The sequence below is a fragment of the Leptonychotes weddellii genome, chromosome 14 (genome assembly GCF_054177405.1).
Source record: "Leptonychotes weddellii isolate Sample4059 chromosome 14, ASM5417740v2, whole genome shotgun sequence".
Taxonomy (NCBI): Eukaryota; Metazoa; Chordata; class Mammalia; order Carnivora; family Phocidae; genus Leptonychotes; species Leptonychotes weddellii.
Window position 1 is genome coordinate 59,304,193 of NC_138382.1, and position 22,750 is coordinate 59,326,942.

At 46.4% G+C, this 22,750-nt stretch overlaps 1 protein-coding gene and 1 long non-coding RNA gene across 3 annotated transcripts in view; one reads left to right on the plus strand and one right to left on the minus strand.

Annotated features, from left to right (window-relative positions):
• Window positions 1–766, minus strand: part of PTPN3 (protein tyrosine phosphatase non-receptor type 3) — a 106,159-nt gene extending 105,393 nt beyond the window's left edge. The window contains exon 1 of the mRNA XM_081803355.1: window positions 633–766. The gene's annotated coding sequence lies outside the window, so the exon portion shown is untranslated. The remainder of the gene's footprint in view (window positions 1–632) is intronic.
• A 145-nt stretch (window positions 767–911) lies between these two features.
• LOC145717093 (uncharacterized) overlaps window positions 912–22,750 on the plus strand; it is a 61,830-nt gene continuing 39,991 nt past the window's right edge. For both annotated transcript variants that reach the window (XR_014140111.1, XR_014140112.1), the window contains exons 1-2: window positions 912–1,099; window positions 1,876–1,952. This is a non-coding gene — a long non-coding RNA (uncharacterized LOC145717093). The remainder of the gene's footprint in view (window positions 1,100–1,875; window positions 1,953–22,750) is intronic.

Genomic DNA, 22,750 nt, shown 5'->3' on the forward strand with positions numbered 1-22,750 from the left:
ATAAGTTTAGGTTGCTGAAAATGGGAATTTCCGGGGGGCTGGGCGTTCTCACATAAACTCCCCTCCACTGCAGCTGTCTCACCGCAGGTACCTGATAAATCATTCCATATCGCCCGCGGAACGGGGAGGATTTATTGGCGCTGGAGTTCGTGCCAGGCCCAGGAAATGCCATCTTTGAAAGCCGAGAGGCGGATTCGCCCTGGGAGCCGAGAAGGTCTGGCCGCCGCACTTGGTTGGCTCCCCCGCGGGCTGTGCGCCCCTCGGCGCCCCGGGCTGGGGTCGCCGCGGAGCTGGGCCCTCCGGGGTCGCCGGCCACGTCCACCCCTGCCCGGGTCGGAGCGCACGCCCACGCCCCGCCGCCGCAACCGCGTCCCGGCCGCCCGCCCGAGGCTGAGCCCCACCCCGCCCCGCTTGCTCCCTCCCGCCGCGGCCCCGCCAGGTGAGCGCGGCCCGGGCGCCCCCTCCCCGCCCCGACGTGGCGTCGGGACCCCGGGGCCGCGGCGTCCACCAGCCCGCCCGCGCGCTCACCGCGCGCTCGGGGACGGGTGGGGGCGGGGCGGCGCCGAGCGCGCCCCCGGCCCCCGGTAGCCCCGCGCCCTGCCTCGGCCCGCTGGGGTCGCGCCCGCCCGTACCTGCAGCATCCGGGGCCGCGGCGCGCCCAGGTAGGTCGCGCGAGCGGGCGGCGCGGAAGCTCGCTCGCGGCGCGACCTGGCCGCCGTCTGAGCATGCCCAGTGCCGCCCGCGGGCGGCTCCCGCCGGCCGGGCTGGCCGCGACGGGCCCGCGCGCCGGGCGGGGGGCGGGCGCCCGGGCCGCCCTGCGGGGCGCCCCTGCTCCGCCCCGGTCTGGCGCGCTCGGACGCGCCGCCCAGGGCCACCGGGGCTCTGCTGCCGAGCTCCTGGCAGCCCCCAGTCCCCTCGCGCGGGCACGCAGGCTTTCGTTCCATGCCATTTTTGGGTACCTACTGTGTGCCGAGCCCTCAGTGATTTTATGCTTAGGAATGTCCAGCAGACCGCGTTCAACAAATCTTTGAAATGAGGACGAGTCTTGCCTAGCTGGGGTCCTGCCGACTTTCAGTCCAGTGCTTATCCCGTTCCACTAGTAAGCTTACCGGCTTAAACCTTCCCCAAATTTCTTACCCGCCATTACCCCCCTCCTCCCATCTGTGCTCTTGCTGTCCTCTTCCATCTCAACTGACATCGGCCTTCCTGCAGCCCCATGAGCACCTTTCTGTCCACCAAACTCTGAACTTGGCCAGCCTCAGGACATTTGCACATGCCTTTCCCCCCCACCCCCTCCTGCTCTGTGGGACTTCTTTGCCCAGTTTTTCACGTGGCTGGCACCTTCTCATTCTTGTTGTACCTATGTCCTCATCTGAGAGGACTTGCCTCAGCACCTTACTACATTAACACCCTGTTCCTGGACATTCTCCATGTCCTCATTTTATTTCCTTCACGTGTATCACTATCCATTCATTCAACAAGTAATTATTGATCATCTACTTTGGTTCTTCAGGCGTGGTGAACAAATAGGCAAAAATCCTGTCCCCTGGTGGAGTTTGGGGAAAGAGAGGCAGGCAACAGACAATAAACATGTAAATAAGCAAGCTAGATAGTATATTAAAAGGTTATAAGTCATAAAAGCGAAAAAGGACAGGATAAGGAGACGAAGGTCTAGGGAGTAGAGTTTTCAATGAGGTAGGCTGATCAGCCTGTGAGAGTGACATTGAGAAGGTGGCGACTCAGCCCCGCAGAGGGAACAGCTTGTGCAAAGACACGAAGGTGCAACACTCGTTAGGGTTTGGCAAAGACAGCGTAGTGGGAGATGAGGTCGGCAAGTGACTTTTCCTCTCATTTGCTGCTTGTGTATTCCCCTAGGGAATTGCTGGAGCTGTATAGCCCTGCCTGTCTTCACTGCAGTGTCCCAGCTCCTGTATGGCAGCACGTGCCACACAGTAAGTGCTCAAATACTATTTGTTGAATGAATATGTGAATGGAGGGATGGACTTATGTTTGGAACCGTCCGGTCTGGACTACGATGCCCGAGGTCCGGGGGGCTGGCCTGCCCAGGGCCATTCGGTGGCCGCCGGCAGCACCTGGTGCCTCACTTGGGTCCTTGTCCCCGAGTTGCACGTCCCCGGGTAGCGCCACTGCAGCGGGCGCCGCCTGAGCGTCGCGTCGGGGGGAATTCCGACGGAGTCAAGGAGTCCCAGGAACAGGACCCGCCTCGAGCCCTGCCCCGCCCTTTGGTCGCTCGCAAAACCTGGCGCCGCGGCGCCGGTCCAGCCCCACTAAGACGGACGGGGAGTTCACTGGGCATGCTCGGAGCCGGGCGGGGCCCGAGTGCCCGGGAGGAGGAGTCTTCTGGTGGGGCCGGAGATGCCCCCGCAGAGCCCCGCGGGACGCTCAGCCCCCGCCTTGTTCCCGACACCTCCTGGAGGGTCTGGGGGGCTTTTTTTTTTTTTTTTTCAAAGCTTAGTAAGAAAGCTGGGGATCCAGAGTCCGTGAAGGGCGTTCTCTGCCCTCTCTGTTGTGTGATCTGCGCCAAGCACATTACCCTGTGTTTTCGATAATACGAATACCCATCACTTGGCTCTGGGCAGAATGTGGGGACTGAATGAAATAAAAAACGTGAACATGTTTAATCCATTTTTTTTTTTTAAAGATTCTATTTATTTATTTGACACAGAGAGAGAGACAGTGAGAGAGGGAACACAAGCAGGGGGAGTGGGAGAGGGAAAAGCAGGCTTCCCGCTGAGCGGGGAGCCCGATGCGGGGCTCCATCCCAGGACCCTGGGATCATGACCTGAGCCAAAGGCAGCCGCTTAACCGACTGAGCCACCCAGGCGCCCTGTTTAATCCACTTTAAAGACCCATTTCGTGAGTGCCTGCCTCAGTTATCTGTCATCTGCAAACCAGTTTCCCAAGTGCTAATATGAGGAAACCTAAGTTAATGGACATCTGAATTCTTGGAGTTGTCTCAATTTGCCTTCTACCACAAACTAGGCTGAAACTATCTTTTCTTTCTCCACATGCAACAGTCATGAGCTTAAACAGTGTTCTTAAATTCGACCTCAAAAATATCTGTACACCTAAGGGAAAAAGACCTAAATCTTTTTAAAATCGTGCAATTCGATCACCATGACAGAAGCAGGAACAAAAGGAAAGAATATTCCCCAAACTGGAAACAAATGAATGTCCACAAATAGTGGAATGATTAGTTAGGTTATGGTATGTTTGTTGAATAATAACTAGTTTATACTAAGCTAGACCATACTGCAACAGGGGGAAACTAACAATACAATGTTAAGGGGGAGGGGAGCCGGAAACAAAAAGACTGCATAAAGATTAAGTCTACACATTCACCCAGACTAGAAGGAAATATGGGAAAATGTAAATAGTTTAATTTGGGGGGGTAGTATGGTTGGTTTCTCTTTTTAAGTTTATTACTAAAAAAAAAAAAAAAAAACCAAACCAAACCTAAGTTTATCTATTACTGTCACACTGTTGTGTTTGCAATAATAAACATTGAAAGACCAAATTAAAAATTTGTGAAGTTTTGTGAAAGTCTAATTATAATAATAACAATAATTACTATTATCAAGCTCAAGTATGCTTGAATTTTACACATATTGTGTCTTTAATCTGGACAGTGACTGGGTGTTTCTAGCTCAAGTTTTACATAAGAAACAATCTAGGAGCCATTCACAGCTAGTAAGAGATAGGGTCAGGACTGAACACAGTTGGTCTGACCTCAAAGCCAGGACATTAGGTTTTATAATACCGCCTCTCTGTGTAGTAGCTTGCCATGTATTGATCAGAAGGGAAACCACATATCATTTCATTTTGTGTCTTTTTTTGCCTTATTTTCTCTACCCTTTGATGTGTTTGTAGGCTGCAGATTGCCTTTAAATGTTCTGGTCTCCTGTTACTATTTTCTTGTTGGAGCCAAAATGTTAAAGTCCATCCTTTTCAGCTGTTGCACCTGGAGTGACATGATGTTATTATCAGCAATGACAGTTGATCTTATATCATAAGCTCCCAAACTTTATGGAAATGAAGCTTTTGGATGGACACATAGTCTTCTTAGTCTGTGTGGTTGAACCCAGCCAAATCGAGAGCAAGTAGAGGCCTCATCAGGGTAAGGCTATCCCAAGTCTCAGATGATGAGGCCAGTCCAGACATAGATGATTCTCCCTGGATAATCATTTTGGAGTCAGAATCACAACATAATGGAACCACCTGGTCCATGGACTCCTCAGAATTTTGCTGTGATGAAAAGATACAGGGCCAATTGTCCTGATGATGTTTGCCAAGAGAAAGCCAGGGCCCTAATAGCAGCCCTCCTACTGTTGATAAGCAAAACCAGAAACAAACAAACAAATACCCCAAAAAACCCAGCTCTCTCTTCTAGTAGTGCTGGTAAACTGTTCCTGGCCCAGAAATCACCAAACAACAAGAAACACAAAAAGCCAAAGAGGGTCATTTTGTAGGAGAGGAAAGTATGCCACAAACCCAAAGGCATCACTTGTAATGGGCCAGATTCGTACAGGGGAATGAGAGATGCGCAACTGGGCACAGTTATTAGCATGTTCCCAGAAGCTGCCGTTCGCACTGAAAATCTGGTGCCCAGCACCATACACAGGCAATTGGCTGGGGGCATTTATAGGAAGAGTTTCCTGGAAGAATCACTGAGGATTGTCATTCACATCAAGACTCAGGAAGTCTGGGCACCATGTGGACTGTTTCAGTGATTTACAGGGCAGGGCTCCCAGCTGAGATGCTAATGCTCATCAATTATTTGTACTGTTAATGCAAGCTCCTGAAGGGCTGAAGCATCAGCAAATATATGGACAAGTGGTGCTGTTATAATGACAAGTGAAAAGAATACGATGTAAAATTATATACATAGTATGGCTTCCACTCTGAATTACAAAGTTAAACCATATAAAACTGCCATTTTGTGGGGCAATAATGGTTGAACACTGGCAACTTCCTGTATTTCAACTTAATACATACACATAGAAAAAAGACTAGAAAGAACTGCACCAAAATATTAATGGTGACTCTATCTGAGCATTGCATTTACAAGCAGAGAAACAAGATATGGAAGGTATTTTTTATAAATCTGGAGAACCTCAAGTCTTTGGGCATCTATTTCTTTGCTGTGTCTTTATAGTTCCCTAAATCTTATTTTAGGGTGTGTTTCCTTCATTATCAGGAAAAGTGGAACAAACTTTAAAAGGTGGCAAGCCAAACAAAATGATGTACAGAGGGAAAACAGCTACTCTGGAATCATACACAAATGGGAGAGGTTCCTTTCACAGAGAGTGAAGCCCACTCTGCCCTGTCCAGCATGGACAGATGATGGCAGAATATCTGCTCCTGGCCCAGGAGGGAGGGAGGGGAGGAACTGATCAGTGGTCTAGTTGGGAGCCTGTAGAGGGGTGTTCGTCTGACTTGGGACCCTGTTCATCCCCGCAGCCTGTGTTCTTAGGACTCTTGGACTTCATGGATCTCACTTGGAGAAACACAAATTTTTAGCCTAAAGTTTTATCCATTGAAAAATGTTTTTCTTCTTAAAAAAAAAAAAAAAGGACACCTGGGTGGTTCAGCTGGTTAAGCCTCTGCCTTTGACTCAGGTCATGATCCCAGGGTCCTGGGATCGAGCCCCGCATCAGGCTCCTTGCTCAGCGGGAAGCCTCCTTCTCCCTCTGCCTGCTGCTCCCCTTGCTTGTACGCTCTCTCTCTCTCTCTCTCTCTGACAAATAAATTAATAAAATCTTAAAAAAAAAGAAAAATGTTTTTCCATTGCGAATTATTACTGCCAAAGGAGTTTTGTCTGTAAAACTGATGAACAAACTTAGCATGGGTACAAGAGCGGTGTTGTAGATTCATTCATTCATTCATCACATATTTATTAAGCACCTACTATGTGTCGGGAACTGCTCTAAGTGCTTGGGAGACATAAGTGCACAAAAGAAACAACAATTTCTGCTCTCATGGGCATGAGGCCCTTCTACCCGGGCAAACCAGACAATGAACAACAAGCATTATAAACAAGTGAATTATATGTTAAGAGCCTAGGGGTAAGGCTCATAGAAAGGGTACTAGAGTGAGGTGGGTGGGGAGTTGCAGTTTTAAATAGGACTGAAAAATTTAGTCACTTAAGCAAATACTTAAGGACACCTGAAGAAGATGAGGGAGTTAACTCATGTCTATATCTGGGGGAAGAATCTGGGTAGACGGAACAGCCGGTACAAAGGCCCTTAAGGAAGCATATCTAGAATAAGGAGGTTGGTGGAGCTGTGTGATGCCAAAGAGTTACTGGGTCAAGAACTTGAAGGCCCTCCCCTGTTGGTCCCAGGAAGGACTCAGCCTTTCAGTGTGAGCTAGACAGAAGCCAAGCCAATGTAATGGCTGTCAAATGTGCTTCTCAACACACTCCAAAGTTAAATGCTATCCCTGCAGATGGTTACTAGATGCAACCTGACGGTAAGCACAGATTGAAATAAGGGAACTGAAATCATGTAGCAGGCCTCTGTAATAAGGGAGTCAGCCATAGGATCCAGAGTATGCATACATTTTTAATATTATCGTGTAAATGCAAAAATAACATAATGAGTGACCTCAGAGGGTTCTCAGACCTTCAAGAACAGTTGAGTGAACCCTTAGGGATACACAGACCTGAGTTGGAAAAACAATTTCCTGGTGCACACACTGTAGATATGCCAGAGGAGCAGAGGGAGCATAATAGGCCCACGGACCACCACATGGATTTGCTGCTACACAAGAAATGGAAAAGTAAGTCTAGGGATTTTGAGATCCTGTTCTGGAAACTCAGCAGAAGGTTGTGGCTTTAGAAACAAAGAGAAATGATGGGAAATGCAGGGAATGAGAGCTGATATCCTGAACTGTGGCTGATGGTGTTTAAGCAATGGGTGGTGTCATCTTACAAAACCCAGGGAGAATGGGTTTGTCAGGTCTCCGAACCACACCTTTAAAGTTCATATGTCCAACAATAGAAGGAGAGAGAGAAAAATACCCAGGCAATGTAGAATAGTCATATGGAGGTCATGGCTTTGGAAAATCAGCAACCATAAAGGACATATTCAAGGAATACCCTAATAGAAGATTCTAGGGCAAAGAGTCAGGGAAAAGACTGAAAGCAGCATTTTTTTTTTTTTAAAGATTTTATTTATTTGCGAGAAAGAGAATGAGAGACAGAGAGCATGAGAGGGAGGAGGGTCAGAGGGAGAAGCAGACTCCCTGCTGAGCAGGGAGCCTGATGTGGGACTCTATCCCGGGACTCCATCCCGGGACTCCAGGATCATGACCTGAGCTGAAGGCAGTCGCTTAACCAACTGAGCCACCCAGGCGCCCTGAAAGCAGCATTTTTAAAACTTTGATCCAGGAACCCTGCATCAAGATCACCTTGAGAGGAGTCCTTTTGTAAAAGCAGACTTCTGGCCTCAGCTCAGACCTTCTGGTTCTGCCTGCGGACCCCAAGAACCTGCATTTTATAATTAACTATAAAGGGGCGCCTGGGTGGCTCAGTCGATTAAGCATCTGTCTTCTGCTCAGGTCATGATCTCAGGGTCCTGGGATCCAGCCCAGCTCCCTGCTCAGCGGGGAGCCTGCTTCTCCCTCTCCCTCTGCCCCTCCCGCCATATGAGCGTTTGATCTCTCTCTCTCAAATAAAGAAATAAAATCTTAAAAGAATCTTATGTACACTCAAGTTTTATAACTTCTGCCCTGTAGCCTCCAATATATGTACTCTAAGAACCTAGTCTGATAAACTAAGAGGATGGGAAATTTTACCAAGAGATAATCATGGTCTTGTAGGTATCACTGATGCTTAAATGGATGGGGCCAAGGGCCACAGCATCAGCTTCTTAACCATTTAAAGGGGTAGAAGGGGAGGGGACAGGAGATGGAGAGAGGCCATCCCCTGCAGTCAAATAGGGACCCCTAGTAGAGAGTTATCAGGCTTTCGGCTTTCTGTTCTTGACCTTGGATCTCTGACTCCATCCACCTGACCATGCTCTCCTGGGGCCAGGAGGAAGCTAACCATGTGATTGGAGAGGAGGTGGTAATGGGGATAGTCACAGTGGTGGTGATGTTTGCTAAGAGAAGTAGACACTAAAATAAACACATTGGAGTGTGTAGAGTACACACAAACCTGAAACTGAGAAGGTCATTACCTCCTGAAGAGGAATTGGATAAGTGGGGGCAGGGGAGGGATGAGTGTTTACCTTTTACCATAAACCCTTTTGTATTTTCTGACTTACGTACCATGTGATGTATAACCTATTTGAAAGTACATTCTTTGTGGGGAAAAAGCATAATGATATATGCATCATTTTTTTTTTTTAAAACTACCTTGTTTTACATTTTGGCTCCCTCTAAATTTTACTGACCAAGTACAAAGCCCAGGTTTTAACAAATCAAGGCTGTAACTATGACCAGGGCACAACATAGTGTAGCTTGCTTGAAAAAAACAGCCGTAGGTCAAGGGCTCTTACTCCTACTGGCAATGCATGTGACTGAAGGATAGAACAGAAAGAGAGCTTCAGATGAGGATAAAGGAGTAAGAAAAATCACTTCAGTGATCTCGAGATCAAGAGTGATGCTTTCCTGACACAGCTGGTAAGAAAATGGCTGGGAAGTCAGACGGAGCACTTCAGCTACCCACGCCTTGAATGGAAGTCACAGCCCCATGGAAAGACAATCATCTGACATCTGTTCTAGCTTGGCTGACCGTTCCATTCTTGAGACACTGGAAACCTGATCTGGGCCCAAAAGAAAACCGTGCTTCCAATCCCTGGTGACATTTCAAGAACAGGGGCCACCGTTCATCCTGCCCAGAGCTCTGGTGACCTTCTAGTATCGCGTGGATGACACACCACAGGATTTCCTCAACTGCGCCCCGGCGTCCTGCTGGGATGTTGCTCTCATTTTTTCCATGCAGTGACACAGTCACCACATTGAAGTCCAAACAGACCGTCCAGCTATGCCTCCATAAACACGAGTCACATGTGAAGTTTAAGGAATCTGTGTTTGGCCAGGGGTGTCAGAGTTCCCAAGCCGTCTCCACATACAGGGTACGGGTTGATGAGAGTCATAAGATTTTCTGCCAACATGCCTGAGCAGTGATCAGGGACCGACTTCATGTGGCAGCCACCAAGGTCTACCCAGATACTGTTCTTCATCCAACATTCCATGTTCCAGGGTGAAGTTCTCCAGCTATTATATCAGAAAACATTACCCTCTGTCCATTTCTTTGTCTTCTTGGGCTTCTCTCAGTTTGGTCTTTGTTGCTGCCACCTTGCCCATCCGCGGTCATGCAGCCAACCACTGGCACAAATCTCTTTCTTGCCTCCTCTTGAAGAGTGAAGGTGACCCACGTCAACCTCCTAAAACATCATTCGACCATCGCTGCCTTTGAAATCCTACCCATCCTTTAAAGCCCATCTGACAAGCTGCCTCTTCCTAGATTATCCCAACTGGTTATGAGCAGTCTAATCCCCTCGCCCCTGTGGATTTGGTCTGTTCTTTCATGCTTCTAATCGCATACTGACTCCCATGTAGTTATTAATGTACGTGCCCCTTTTGGAAGGCTCTTGGAAAAATCCCCTGAATGGGGTCATGATGCCATGACGCCATGTAGGCTGTGACTATTATTTCTGAGCAGGGTATGCAAAGGGCCGTAAGCCTCTTCTCAAAAAATTGCCTAACTTTCTGCAGTGAGCAAGAAGTTAGGTTGTATCTAAAGTCCTTCTGGAGTTCTTTCTGGAATTCTGCTTGCGAGCTTAATAATTAATTGACCAATAGACAGAAAAGAGATACAGACAGATGTAGATACACAGGGAGTATAAGAAAATATAGGAGATAAGCTAAGGGAAAAACATGAGCAGTGGTGTCCCAAATAAGGTGTAATTAATCTGTGATTAGATGTCACTAGGCACTCTCAATTTCTATGTGAAACAATTAAAGGAATTAGGACATTGCCCATGCCTCTCTACACCTGGGAGTCACCTAGTTGTGCTGGCAGAAGGTCTATAGGTCAAGGACACACCCCTTTGTTGTCTACCTGTGTTGCTGAGTGAGCTAATTCCAAACCAGCTCTGGGGCCTGTGACCTTCATCTTTAGGCAGGAGGACCAGGAGCGGCAGGGTGAATAAAATCCATCATAGAAATTACCGGGGAATAGAGGGGGGCTGAAAACTTCTTGGTGTCTTGTGGTTTCAATTTCATTGTAATCTAGAATCATGTACAGTCTCAACCTTGGGAAGCTGCCCCAATTTTGTCAGCACCCATGACAATATTTTATCCTTACATTATAGGGTCCAAAGCATCGAGGGCAGTCCTCATTTCTCTCTCAGTCTTATACAGTCTGAGTAACCAGCTTTCTCTGACTGCATAGGCAGACCCAGGAGCCCCTCCTTCTGCATTTAGATTCCACTAGATTTACGCTTAACACGTCATATACAATTGAGCAAGCCTGCTGCCCTCACTGTGAACTCATATTTCTTTTTATGCTGGGAACCTAGATAGAATCTGGCACCTAATAAGAGTGTGATGAGTGACAAAATTAGTTGAAATTGGATTGCCTTATTGATATGTTTCAGTCAGTCCAAGTCCCTTGACTTAACTAAGGCCAGCATATTATTTTCCATTACGCTTGGTTCATTGGCATAAAAAAATGTACATAATACTAGTACATATTTCAAATGCCAATTCACATGAGAGAACAATTTCCCAACAGTGTTATCTAGTTTCTTCTCAAGTTCCCTGGGTTGAGGTCAGTCTTTGTAGTTAATGTTGGGTTCCTGACCCAAACATAGCCTGTGCCAGTTATGAAAAAAATAAAGTCAGTTTTCCATGGTTTGGATAAAGAGGTGACCGTGGGAACATGTGCAGCTCTGTCTCTGGTTCTGGTGACGTCATTGAAAAGCCAACCCAGCCTGGCTATCCTGTGCACCCACACGGAAATGAGAATAGACAAGGACTGTAGAGTAAGAGGAAGTGGGCCTATTCTGCAAAAGCCAGCCTTGGCATATGGAGTGGAGGAGAGTGTCCGTCCCATTCAGGAGGAAAAAGATCTCTTTCGCTATTTATTAAGAAACACTGAAGTGATCTTGAAAACTGTGCTATATAAGGAAAAAATATGGACCCGATCTACTCAAAATGCAGATAAATGTAAATCTAAATGCAGATAAAGGCTTATGAGCAGAAATGGATTATTAAATGGATTATTGTAGCACTGTTGATAATTGCTAAAAAAGATGAAATAAGGGACTGAATAAATATATAACCCTATGTCCCACAGATTATCGTCTCTTAAAATTATTTTACAAAGAGTTTGAAATGACCTGGGAAAATGCTAGTGATATAGTTTAGATAAAGAGAATAAGATAAAAGCTGTATTCATAGCATAACTTTGTAAAGGAAAACACATTTATGAACATAGAAAGTCCAGAAGAAAGTACAGTAAAATGTTAAGAGTAATTATTTCTAGATAATGATATGACCAGTGTCTTAGTTTGTTCACCTGCTATAACAAAATGCCATACACTAGATGGCCTATAAACAACAAACATTTATTTCTTATAGTTCTGGAGGCTGGTAATTCCAAGATCAAGGCGTTGGTAGATTCAGTGTCAGGTGAGGATGTGCTTCCAAGGTTTATAGACAGCTGTCTTCTCACCTGGTTCTCACATGATGGAATGGGGTGAGGGAACTCTCTGGGGTCTCTCTTTTTTTATTATTATTTTTTTATTCTTATGTTAATCCCCATACATTACATCATTAGTTTTAGATGTAGTGTTCCATGATTCATTGTTTGTGCATAACACCCAGTGCTCCATGCAGAACGTGCCCTCTTTAATACCCATCACCAGGCTAACCCATACTCCCACCCCCCTCCCCTCTAGAACCCTCAGTTTGTTTTTCAGAGTCCATCGTCTCTCATGGTTCGTCTACCTGGGGTCTCTTTTATAAGGCCACTGATCCCATTCATGAGGGCTCCACGCTCATGAGCTAATCACCTGCCCCAGGCCCCACCTCCAAATGCATTAGGGATTAGGTTTCAACAGACATTTTGGGGGACACATTCAGTTTATAACAAGTGGTGATTTTCTTCATATTTTTCAAATCTTCCACAACAGATGAATAGCACTTCAAAAATAAGGAAATATTTTTAAAAAATCTATGTAACCAATACAAACACAAAATTTTGCTCCCAGATAATCGTATGGGAAGATATTTTTATATCCGGGTGACTGTAGCAGTGACCACAGGAATTTCATGACTCTTCCGTGGGAGGTTTAACTGTGGTACCTATGATACCCATGGTCACCTCATCTCCTTTATACCAGCCCTGCTGGGAGTCCTTCTGAGTCCTAGAGTTAGGAAGCCCATGAGCCATGGAAGTGCTTAGTAAGATCAATTGGATTCCTTCCTGGAGTAATTTCAACTGGAGGACACAGCAGAAAAAAATGTGAAGACACAAAGAAAGCCCAAGATCAAGAGACAGCCAGAGTAACTGTGGTTGAATGTTACACAAATTACTTGCACAAAACTGACTTCCTGGTATCCACACCCCTGTGCAGTCCCCTCCCACACTGAGGCTCAACCAGAGTGACTTGATTTGGTCGATGGGACATCAGGGAACAGGACACAAACAGATGTTTAATAGACACTTGCATATGAGGACTGGCCCTCTCAGAACCCTGAGACCACGACGACGTGTAGACCAATTTTCTAGTTGTCTGTGCATCAGAATCACCTGGGGAGCTCGTTCATGATATTAGTGTCTGGTCCTCACTCCTGACCTACCAAATCTGAAAATCACTGGAAGTGAAAATTTATGTTGTATTATTAAGAAACTCCTGGGTCAATGGGATGCAGCTGGTTCACACGAGCTTAAGGGTATTTGGAAACTGCTGGCCCAACCAACACAATTCTCCGAAAGTCATTTGGCCACCGAACACACTTTTCTCATTCCTGAGAACAGAGAACACACACCCTCTCAATTAGATATTCTCACACTAATCTTTATGGCTTAAAAAAAAAAAAGTTTTCATGATGACTGTGAGAAGTATTTGTTAGGGACTCTTTCTAAGCCTAAATGTCTCATCTATCAATCAGATGTTGGTAACACCTGTCTCTCAAGTGCCGTGAGGACTAAAATGAGGTGAGGTGCATGACAGCACTTTGAAACTGAGCACGCCGTTCACGTGATTTTTAAGCCTTTAATCATAAACATGTCATGCAAGGGATTAAAGTATTTTTATCGACTTTTAGATAAGCAATCAGATTCATTATGAGTTAGCGTGTTCTCCTAACAAAGGGAGAGCCAGACCTTTGGGATCTTGATGTGAAGTGTCAGGGACAGGAAACCCTGGTTGCATTTTGAATTCCCTCACATGGTGTTCAAAGCCATATGTCATCTGAGCCCTGCAGCATCTTGGTCTCTCTTGACCCCTCTCCTCCATACCCTCCTGCCCCCACATGCCAGCCCTTCTGGAACACTAATGCAGCATGCTGGATCACCTCTGTCACAAGCCCTGGCTCACGCTGGGCACTACTTCTGGAATGTTCTTTATTATTGTCCATGCCCATCCACCTGAACCTTTCCTGAACCTTTGATGTCTGTTACTGTCTTCCAGCCTGTAGTCAGAATTGACCAGCCTCTGTCTCAAACCCCCATTGAACATTTGTCCAAGATCCTGTATCACTTGGTTGCACTCACCTAGATCACTTTTCCTTATTCATCCCTGTGCCTCTGGCCCTGAACACTGCCTGGCACAGAGAAGGGAATAGTAAATAGTTGTTGATTGCATGAAAGTCCAGGACTGTCCTTGGTGGGGTCTTAACTTCTAGGGAAAGAAAAGTGCTCGTGCCTGGCTGTGGCCAGTTGTGTCTCTCGGACTCTGATTTCCTGCTGTTGTCCTTTGCTCTTCGCGCCTCCGTGCAGAGACTTATGAAAACCAAACAACTTGCAACAAGCTGCTTGCCTGATCTTTAACTGGTGGGGGTATCCAGGAGGTTTAGGAGAGTTTGCCTAAGTGGGTATTATATATAAATGTAGTATTTGATATAAATGAAAAATTAAGGTATTAATGAGAAATCTCTTCTGAAGGCCAGTTTTGAATTGTTGGTTTCTACTAGCTACATCCAGCTGGATGTCCCAGAAGCACTTCACATCCAACAAGTTCCGAACTAACAGATCAGCTCCAGCCTACAAGCCTACTCCTTGTCCATTGGGTTCCAGGCTCCAAGCACTCGCTCTCTCTTGCCATTCAAGAAAACGAATTGTTCTCTCTATTCTACCCCCATGTTTCTCACATCCTTCCCAAGCTTTGCTTTCTGTCACAGGAACTCCTTGTCTTTCTTGCAGATAGCCTCCCAATTGGTATCCCAGCTTCCTCTCACTTTTTTCTTGGAATACTGATAACAGGTTCATCTTGCTAAAGCACAGATTTGAACAAGTTACTCCTCTGCTTAAAAATATACAATGTTTCACCGTGGCCTACTACATACTGGAAAAGTCTAAACTCCTTAGTTTGCAGGGAATTTGATGGTAACAAATCTATCTGATCAGAAGGCATCTCCTGGGAAGTGAGAATGTAAGGAGAAGGCAGCAAGAAGCATTCATTTGTTCATCAAATATTGATTAGCACCAGCTATATGCTATGCTCTATCCTAGGTTCTGGGGATAGCATGAAGTCTTTGATTTTATGGAGCTTATATGTGAAGAGACAAAGAAATGGAGTCACTGATGTCTACTTTTAAGATGACCTCTAGTCTGAAAAACAAGATAGTGTAGATTGCGTTGGCCCCATTTCTTCCCTCCTCTCTGCATCCATGCTCTTTGCCATGTAACCTTGAAGTTCCTTACACGAGAAGTAGATGGACGTCTCCCTGCTCAACTCTGGGCTTGGCCATGTGACTTGCTTTGGCCAATGGGATGTTAGCAGATGTTACACAACTAGAGGCTTGAAATGTGTTTGCATGGTTAAGCTTGTCCTTCTTGCACTTCTTCTGCCATAAAAAGGCTGCCCCAGGTAGGTTGCTCGTCCCAGAAGAATGAGAAAAATATGAAGTAGAACCAAACTGTGAAGGAATGGTGGTTGTTTTAAGATGCTGGGCTTTGGAGGTGGTTTGTAAGTTAGCGTTATTGGGGCAACAGCTGATGGAGTCTATCCTCCATGAGATCTTTTTGACGTCCCTGTATTGGGGGTGCTGCTCCAGAGGAACTGGGCTGCTACTGGTGGGGGGGCGGCTCTCATACTTCCTTACTTCTGTACAGGAAACCCTTCCATGTAAGGAATATTTTAATCGAGCCATTTACATCAGCACCTAAGAAACTGAGTATGTCTTTTCCTTGCAACCTGAATGAGCCTAAGTAAGACGTTTCTCCTCTACTATCACAGGTCCCTGAGGGAAGAGATATTGACACAGACCCGGTGTAGTGCCTGGTATACTCTACTAGCTGTGAAACCAGATGAAACTCTGGGCAAAATTAGTGAATTTAATGAAGCAGTCTGCTCTAGGTCTTCTCTCAGGAGATCTTTTTCCATGCAAGAGGCTATTGTTAATTCAGCTTATCTGTCTAATCCAACCTCCCTCCCCCACAATTGGTAAAAGGAAGACATTCTGTTGGGCCCTGAAATATACAGGCAAATTAGGCATGGCTGATCTTGTCCTTGTAGAGATCACAGATTAACAGAAGATATAAATAGGCTATTCCAACGTGGTGAGATATAAAATCTACCAGAGAAATGAGAACAAGATACTAAAGGAGTGCAGACTAATCCAGCTTGGTGGCTCAGAAAAGACTTCAAGGATAAGATGACACTGGAGTTTTGATTGACAAGGAGGAATTGACCAGGTAGAAAAGGGGGAGAACATTCTGGGAAGAAGGTGGAGCAAGTGCATGAACTTAAAATCTATGATGAGGGTGTGTGGGGTGAGGAGGGTGTGGGAAGTGGTGGGAAATGAGGTAGAAACTCAGACCTGGCCAGGTGTGAAGAGCCTTGTGTGCTACAGTGAGGAGTCCGGACTAGGCCCTGAGGACACTGGGGAGCACTGGAGATTTTAAGCAGGGGAGTGATATGCTTAGATTTTGCATTTTTAAAAGATCCCTCTGACAATAGTGGCTTGAGAAGGAACAAGGGAGCTTGTTAGGTCATTACAGTAATACAGGGGGAAAATTTAGATGATCTGAAGTGTTGCTAGAAACCTAGAGAGTGAGAGAAAGGGAGAGTTAGGAGGTTGAGTGGATGGACCAAGTACCTGGTATTTGGCACTTGGAGGGAGTGGTGTTGAGATGGCTCCTAAGGTTGTTGCTTAAACACAGGCTGAATGATGATACCTCTCATTGAGGTTGAGAGACTTGGGGGTGGGGGGGGAATGGAAGATAAGTTCCCATTGGGTCATGTAGATTGGCCGGGGGCTTCAGGAGCCTCTAAATGTATGTTTCATAGGCAGCTGAACCCCCACACTCAGGAGAAATAAGTATTTGGGTGTCATAAAGTATGAGGGTCGTTGAAACCATGGGTTTAGCTTGTTTCTTTGCCTGCCCAGAGCTGGTGCTTGCAGAACACTTAAGAGTCATCTGCACGTGGTCAGAATGACTTTTGAAGTCCTAGAAGAATCCCTACATGGGATGTAAGAGGTTATCCTAGGATATTCACGTGGGGACCATCCTTTTTTACCTTTGTGCAGCCAGAACCCTCTATAGGGCCCAGACGTAGCACATGCTCAGTAATGCCGATGAATGAATGAATGAATGAATGAATGAAGTCCCCTGGTGCTTTGGAAACGGTAGATGGAAAACCAACCTCATCAGACCCCATACCACAACCTGATCCTGTAGGTTCAAGTTATGAATTAATGACATTCAGAATTCTTATAATTCCATACCTTCCAGAGATCCCCAGGTGATTTCTATAGTCAACTTGAGGAGTATTCTGAAAGTACAGCTCCTCAGGCCCCACGGATAGATATGTTGATTTAGTAGGTCTGGGCTGGAGCCTAGGAATTGGCTTTTGAAACAAGCTCCCGAAGGGTTTCTGATGCTGATGCAATGGGGACCGTATTGTGAGAAAAACCGCTTGTGCTAGATACTCCCTATTTCTCCATCCAGAGCCGCGCTTGGCCTTTCCTCGCTCGAGTCTGTGCCCAGTAAGGCTGCCTTCTGTGGCCTGCACCAGGGTGGGCATTGATGTCCCGGGGCCCCCGGCCAAGCTGTGGTTTGGCAGTGCTGGCTACACCCAGAGTCCCTGACGGGCAGCCCCTCTGCTGCCTGCAGCTCTCCCCAAGTCCTGTACCAGCTCCCTTCCTGTGCCTCCGCAGGCCTGGGGGGAACAGCTTCTCACAGCAGCTCCTCTCTGGGTGCTTCGCTGTCTTTATTTCCTCTAACTCCATCCAGACATCTAAATAATCTGTTTATTACATGCTCTTCAATTACCTCTTAGCGTGTGCCCTCTGCTTCCTGCCAAGACCAGAAAACAAAAACATTGACTGGAAAGAGTCAGGAATTCTGGGCCCAGTTCAGTTCAGTTCAGTTCAATTCAGCAAACATTTACTGAGCGAGGTCCTCTGAGCTGGGCTCTGGGCCAGAAGCTGGGGATCCAGAGAGTGACTTAGACACAGTACCTGCCTATAGAGGGTTCACAACTTCATGGGAGGTAGACCCCAGAATACAGGGTGATGATGTGGCAACTCAGGGTACCATTGGAAGTGCAGGGGGGACCACTATGTGGGGAGCGGCGGGCTACGAAGGCTTCCCAGAAAAGGGGACATGTGGAATTTGGGTGGGCAGGAAAAGAATGAGCTAGGACATTCAGGCAGAGACAGAATCTTCGTGTGAGTGGCAGTGTCTGCTCTGGTTTCCTGTAGGAGAACAGAAGCTGGGATCTACATGCCTACCTGGCTGGGAGGCAGAGGGAGGTCTCAGAGTTTTGAGATGTGGGATGCTCCCCTGGGATAGGTGCTAGTCAGGGTCCCAATGTCTCCAGGTGTTCTCTGTGGGCCAGGGACCTCCCAGTCTCCCAACTGCTGTGATGTGGGTTCTTCTCCTTCTAACGCTTGTCTAATTCACCAGCCTGCCTTCTGAGGGTTGTCTGGGGGGGAAGACGGAGATTGCGTGGATAATGGGTGTTGGGGGTCCATGAGGCTAAGATGAAAGAAAAGCTCTGGCTGGTATACACAACAGACTTCCCATTTGGGAGTCCTGATTCCACAAACTATCTCCATTGACTTTAAAGGAAGATGAGTCTGGCAAACTCTTATTCATCCTCTGAAAGCCAACTGAGATTTCACCTTCTCCAGGAAGAATTCCTGGAGCTCCCTTGCCAGCACTCCTTCCTTGTATTCATCACAGGCTTTGGTAATTTGTACGATCACCGGCCTATCCAGCCCACTTGACTACTAGATCCTCACACACATGGCTTTGACCTATTTGTCTCTTTCTCTCCGGGACCCGGCACAGGGGCCTAGGGCATAACAGGGAATGAGAAAATATTTGCTGAACAGAACTAAAAGGAATTCTTGCTGCATTAGCAGAAGTGGTAATAATAATGATGGTATTATCAGCCCTATTTGAGGAATGAGGAACTGTGGCCCAGGGCAGTGAAGGGTCTTGCTCACCATGATGGCACAGCCCATAAAGGGCAGGGCGGAACGGGGACTTGAACCCAAACAAGGTTGATTGCAAGGGCTGGAGTAGACATGGCTGGGCTCTTCACCCACACAAGCACAGCATGCGATGGCTGATCAGTGCTGCTTAACCAGGATATTGGAAATAAAAGCGCATGTTGACAGACCGAATGACCAGGAATCGTCAGAGCACTTCATTTCCACCAAGTCACTTAACCCTGACAACAGCTTCGGGAGGTATGTGTGTGATCATTGCCTGATTCCAAAGATTAGGATCCAGAGAAGCAGTTAAGAAATGCAGGTCATACCAAGAAGAGACAGAGCTTGCATTCAAACTCAGACTTGCATTTTCCCCGGGAAATGTGACCCCAACTTCAGATTTAGGAAGAAAGAGAGAGCACTTATGTATATATTATACTTGTCGTTATTATTGCTGGTTTTTTTGGGGGGGAGGGGCAGAGGGCGAGAGAGAGAATCTTAAGCAGGCTCCACGCCCAGCACAGAGCCTGACGTAGGGCTCCATCCCACCACCCTGAGATCATGATCTGAGCCCAAATCAAGAGTTGGACGCTTAACCTACTGAACCATCCAGGCGCCCCTATATACATTGTATTTGTAAGACGTTTATAAACCAAAATATGCCTCTACATGACAGCGGGGGAAAAAAAAAAGGAAAAAGAAGGGCGCCTGGGTGGCTCAGTTGGTTAAGCATCTGCCTTGGGTGTAGGTCATGATCCCAGGGCCCTGGGATCAAGTCCTGCAGCAGGCTCTCTGCCCAGCGGGGATCCTGCTTCTCTCTCTGCCTCTGCCCCTCCCCCCTGCTCACGCTTTCTCTCTTGTGCTCTCTCTCTCTCACTCGCTCTCTCTCAAATAATAAAATCTTTTTTAAAAAAGGAAAAAGAAAAAATGTTTCTAGAAACATCCTGAATTATACAAATTGAGAGTTTTAGAACATTTAGAGCATTGCAGAGTAAATTGCCTGGGCCGGGTGGAATGTGCTCGTTCTGCTACTGAGCAGCTGTGTCATCCTGGGCACATCTCTTCCGCTCTCTGGATTTTATCTATTTTCTCATCTGCCCAAGCCTTCATGAAAGCGGTCCCTTGTGGATCGCCAAGCACCGGGCAGTTTGTATCAAGTGCAGTCTTTTCGCGCCCTCTACTGTCCAATGGCGGCATTGCCAGGGGCGTGGTTTGAAAGGAGAGGCCGTCTAGGTCTGAACCAAGCGGGGAGCTTGGGCACCCCCAGGAGAAGCCCATGACGTCAAGCACAGGCCAGTCGTGTTCCATCCCTTTGGATGGGCCTTTGCCATGCCATCCCCTCTGCCTGGAACACAGCCCCCCTTCCCTTGCGCAGCTTCACCTGGATCACTCCTTCTCGGGTCAGCTCAGTAATAATTTCCTTTGGGAACTTTCCTCTGATTCCCATTGGTCTGAGTGAGATCCGCTTTCTGTTTGCTCCCACAGGGCCCTGAGCTTTTTCCTACCGAAACACCAAACAAACAATTTCCAAACTCTGAAATTTGCTTGTCTTCCTCACTAGACTTGCGCTCCCATGAAAGCAGGGACTGTGTCTATCTTGTTCATCCTTACGTTGCTAGTGTTTACAAAGGCGCCTGTGCTCATCCTTGGAGCTTAAATATTGTTTTGTTGAGTAAATATTATGTGAAAAATAACATGAGTAGGCTAAAGAAATCCAAGATCGAAATGAAAATCATAGAAGGGACTCAGAGAGGGTCTAGTCTCACCCTTTCATTGTACAGATGGGAAACCTGAGGCTCAGAGAGGCCCTGCAGGCTGTCAGAGGTCAAGCTGGAGTTAGAGGGTTCTGATCCGGATGGCCTGGGCTTTCTCTGCTGTCTGGTTTATCTAAGGAATAAAGGAGCCTAAGCTCTTAGGACCAGCAGCGTTAGCATCATCTGGGATTCGTTGGGCTCTCAGGCCCTGCCCTAGACGCACTGAATCAGAATATTCATTTTTTACAAGATCTCAGGTGTTTTGTAGACACATAAAGACTGAGAAATACTGGTTTCAGTGACCAATGGGACAGCTAGCCTGGCTTAAAAGTCATCCCAGTTTGTGCGGGGAAAGCTAGCTTGTTGAAGTGGAAAAGAAAACCTGGCCAAAATATTGTGGCATTCAGTGCATGCTGGAGATGAAAGATCAGAAGTGTGTGCCCCCTCACCTTCCAAAGTTCCAGATAGTTTGGAAGTCCAGGATCTGGCCTGATGGCGGACCATGGTTCAAGTTCAGATGAGGTGAATAAAGGGGCCTTGAGTAAAGGGAAACTCCCAGGAGTACAGCTGACCAGCAAGCCTCTGCTGCATATCTCCAGCTTTTGTAGTTCTCAAATTTGAAAAAAATATGTATTTTCAAATGTATATTCCTTTATACAAATAATTCCAACTGTGCCATTTGAAGTGGTGGTGAGAGTCCTCATATCCTGCTAGTGACATTGTCATCTGGTGCAGCCTGTGTGGTAAACACTACAACAATTATGTAGCAACAACCAAACATAGTTTATTCCATTGGACCAATCAATGCCATCCACGGGAAGTAATCCTAGGAGAGTCAGTTGGACAGAAGCGAAAAGCCATATGCATGAAGATGCTTTCGACCACTGAAAGTGGAAAATATGAAATGAAAAGGAAGTGAGCTGAGCAAATTATGATATGATATCTTTCCAAAGGCCATTCACAGTTAATTGTAGTGTAACTAATATGTCTCACTTCATCTGCTTAGGGTACACAGGTAATTAAGAGCATGGTCTCTGGGTTTTCGGTTCTGACCCTACCACTTGCTGTGTAACCTTGGGCAAGTTTACTTAACTGCTCTATGCCTTGGTTTCCTCATCTGTAAAATGGGGTTACTAAGAATACCTACATCATAGAACTGTTGTTAGAAGTAAATGCTTAATTTAATTGAGTTGATTGAAGTGCCTGGAATAGTCCTCTCTATAAACTTATATTATCATTATTTTTAAGATTTGTTTATTTATTTGAGAGAGAGAGAAAAAGCACATACCTGCGCATGTGCGTGCATGAGTTGGGGGAGGGGCAGAGGGAGAGGGAGGGAGAGAGAATCCTCAAGCAGACTCCCCACTGAGTGTGAAGCCTGATGGAATGGGAGGGGAGGGCCTCAATCTCACGACCCTGAGATCATGGCCTGAGCTGAAATCAAGAGTGGGATGCTCAACTGACTGAGCCACTCAAGCGCCCCTATATTATTATTATTTTTAACAGTCAAATTAAATGGCCTGCTATTCCCACTCTATCTACCTGACATAAGAATACTTTTCTTCCCTCCTGAGGGCCTCACATCCTGTGATAAGTCCAAGACCCCCAAGGAGGGATGTTTCCTCCGTCCTCCTTGGAGTCAGTCTGGTTCTCTAGCCTCAAGGAGAGAAAACAAAAGAATTTGCTCAAGAACTCCCAGGACTCCCAGCTCTTTAGTACACACACACACAGCCACTTTCACAAGTCTCTCCCCATGGTGCCTAAGTCTTTGTTGCTGAAGGTAAATGAAATCCCTTCCTTTATCTCCCAAGCCCTTGGTCTATTTGCATTTACTGCCCTAGAATAGCATTCCAGTCAGTGGATAACCTCACTTGTTCCAATGGAAGTAACAGCTACTATTAATCGAAAGCCCAAAGTGTGCAAGGTGTTCTGCTGTTGTTTCTTTACAAACATCCATCCTCAGAATGAATCTATGAGGTAGGTACCATTATTTCTACCTCTCAGCTAGAGTCTATCAATAAAGTTCAAGTATGTTAAATGGTTTGCTGGAGATCCACAGCTTGCAAGTGAAAAAGCTTAGATTTTAGCCCAGGTTTGTCTAACTCCAAAGCCCACACTCAGATCCACTATCCTTCACTACCTCTTTATGAAGGGGTATAGGCAAGAAGTTCACAATAAATGGTAAATAAAGAAGTAAAATTGCATCATCACAGTGAGTACAGTTGTGCAAAAATACGTCTGCATGTTGAGAATATTTGCTGTGCAAGAACGATAGGATTATCTATTCTTTTTCTGCTCTTAAATCATTTCCTTTAGTGACAGCTGTTATATGGTTTTTACGATTTTAAAAA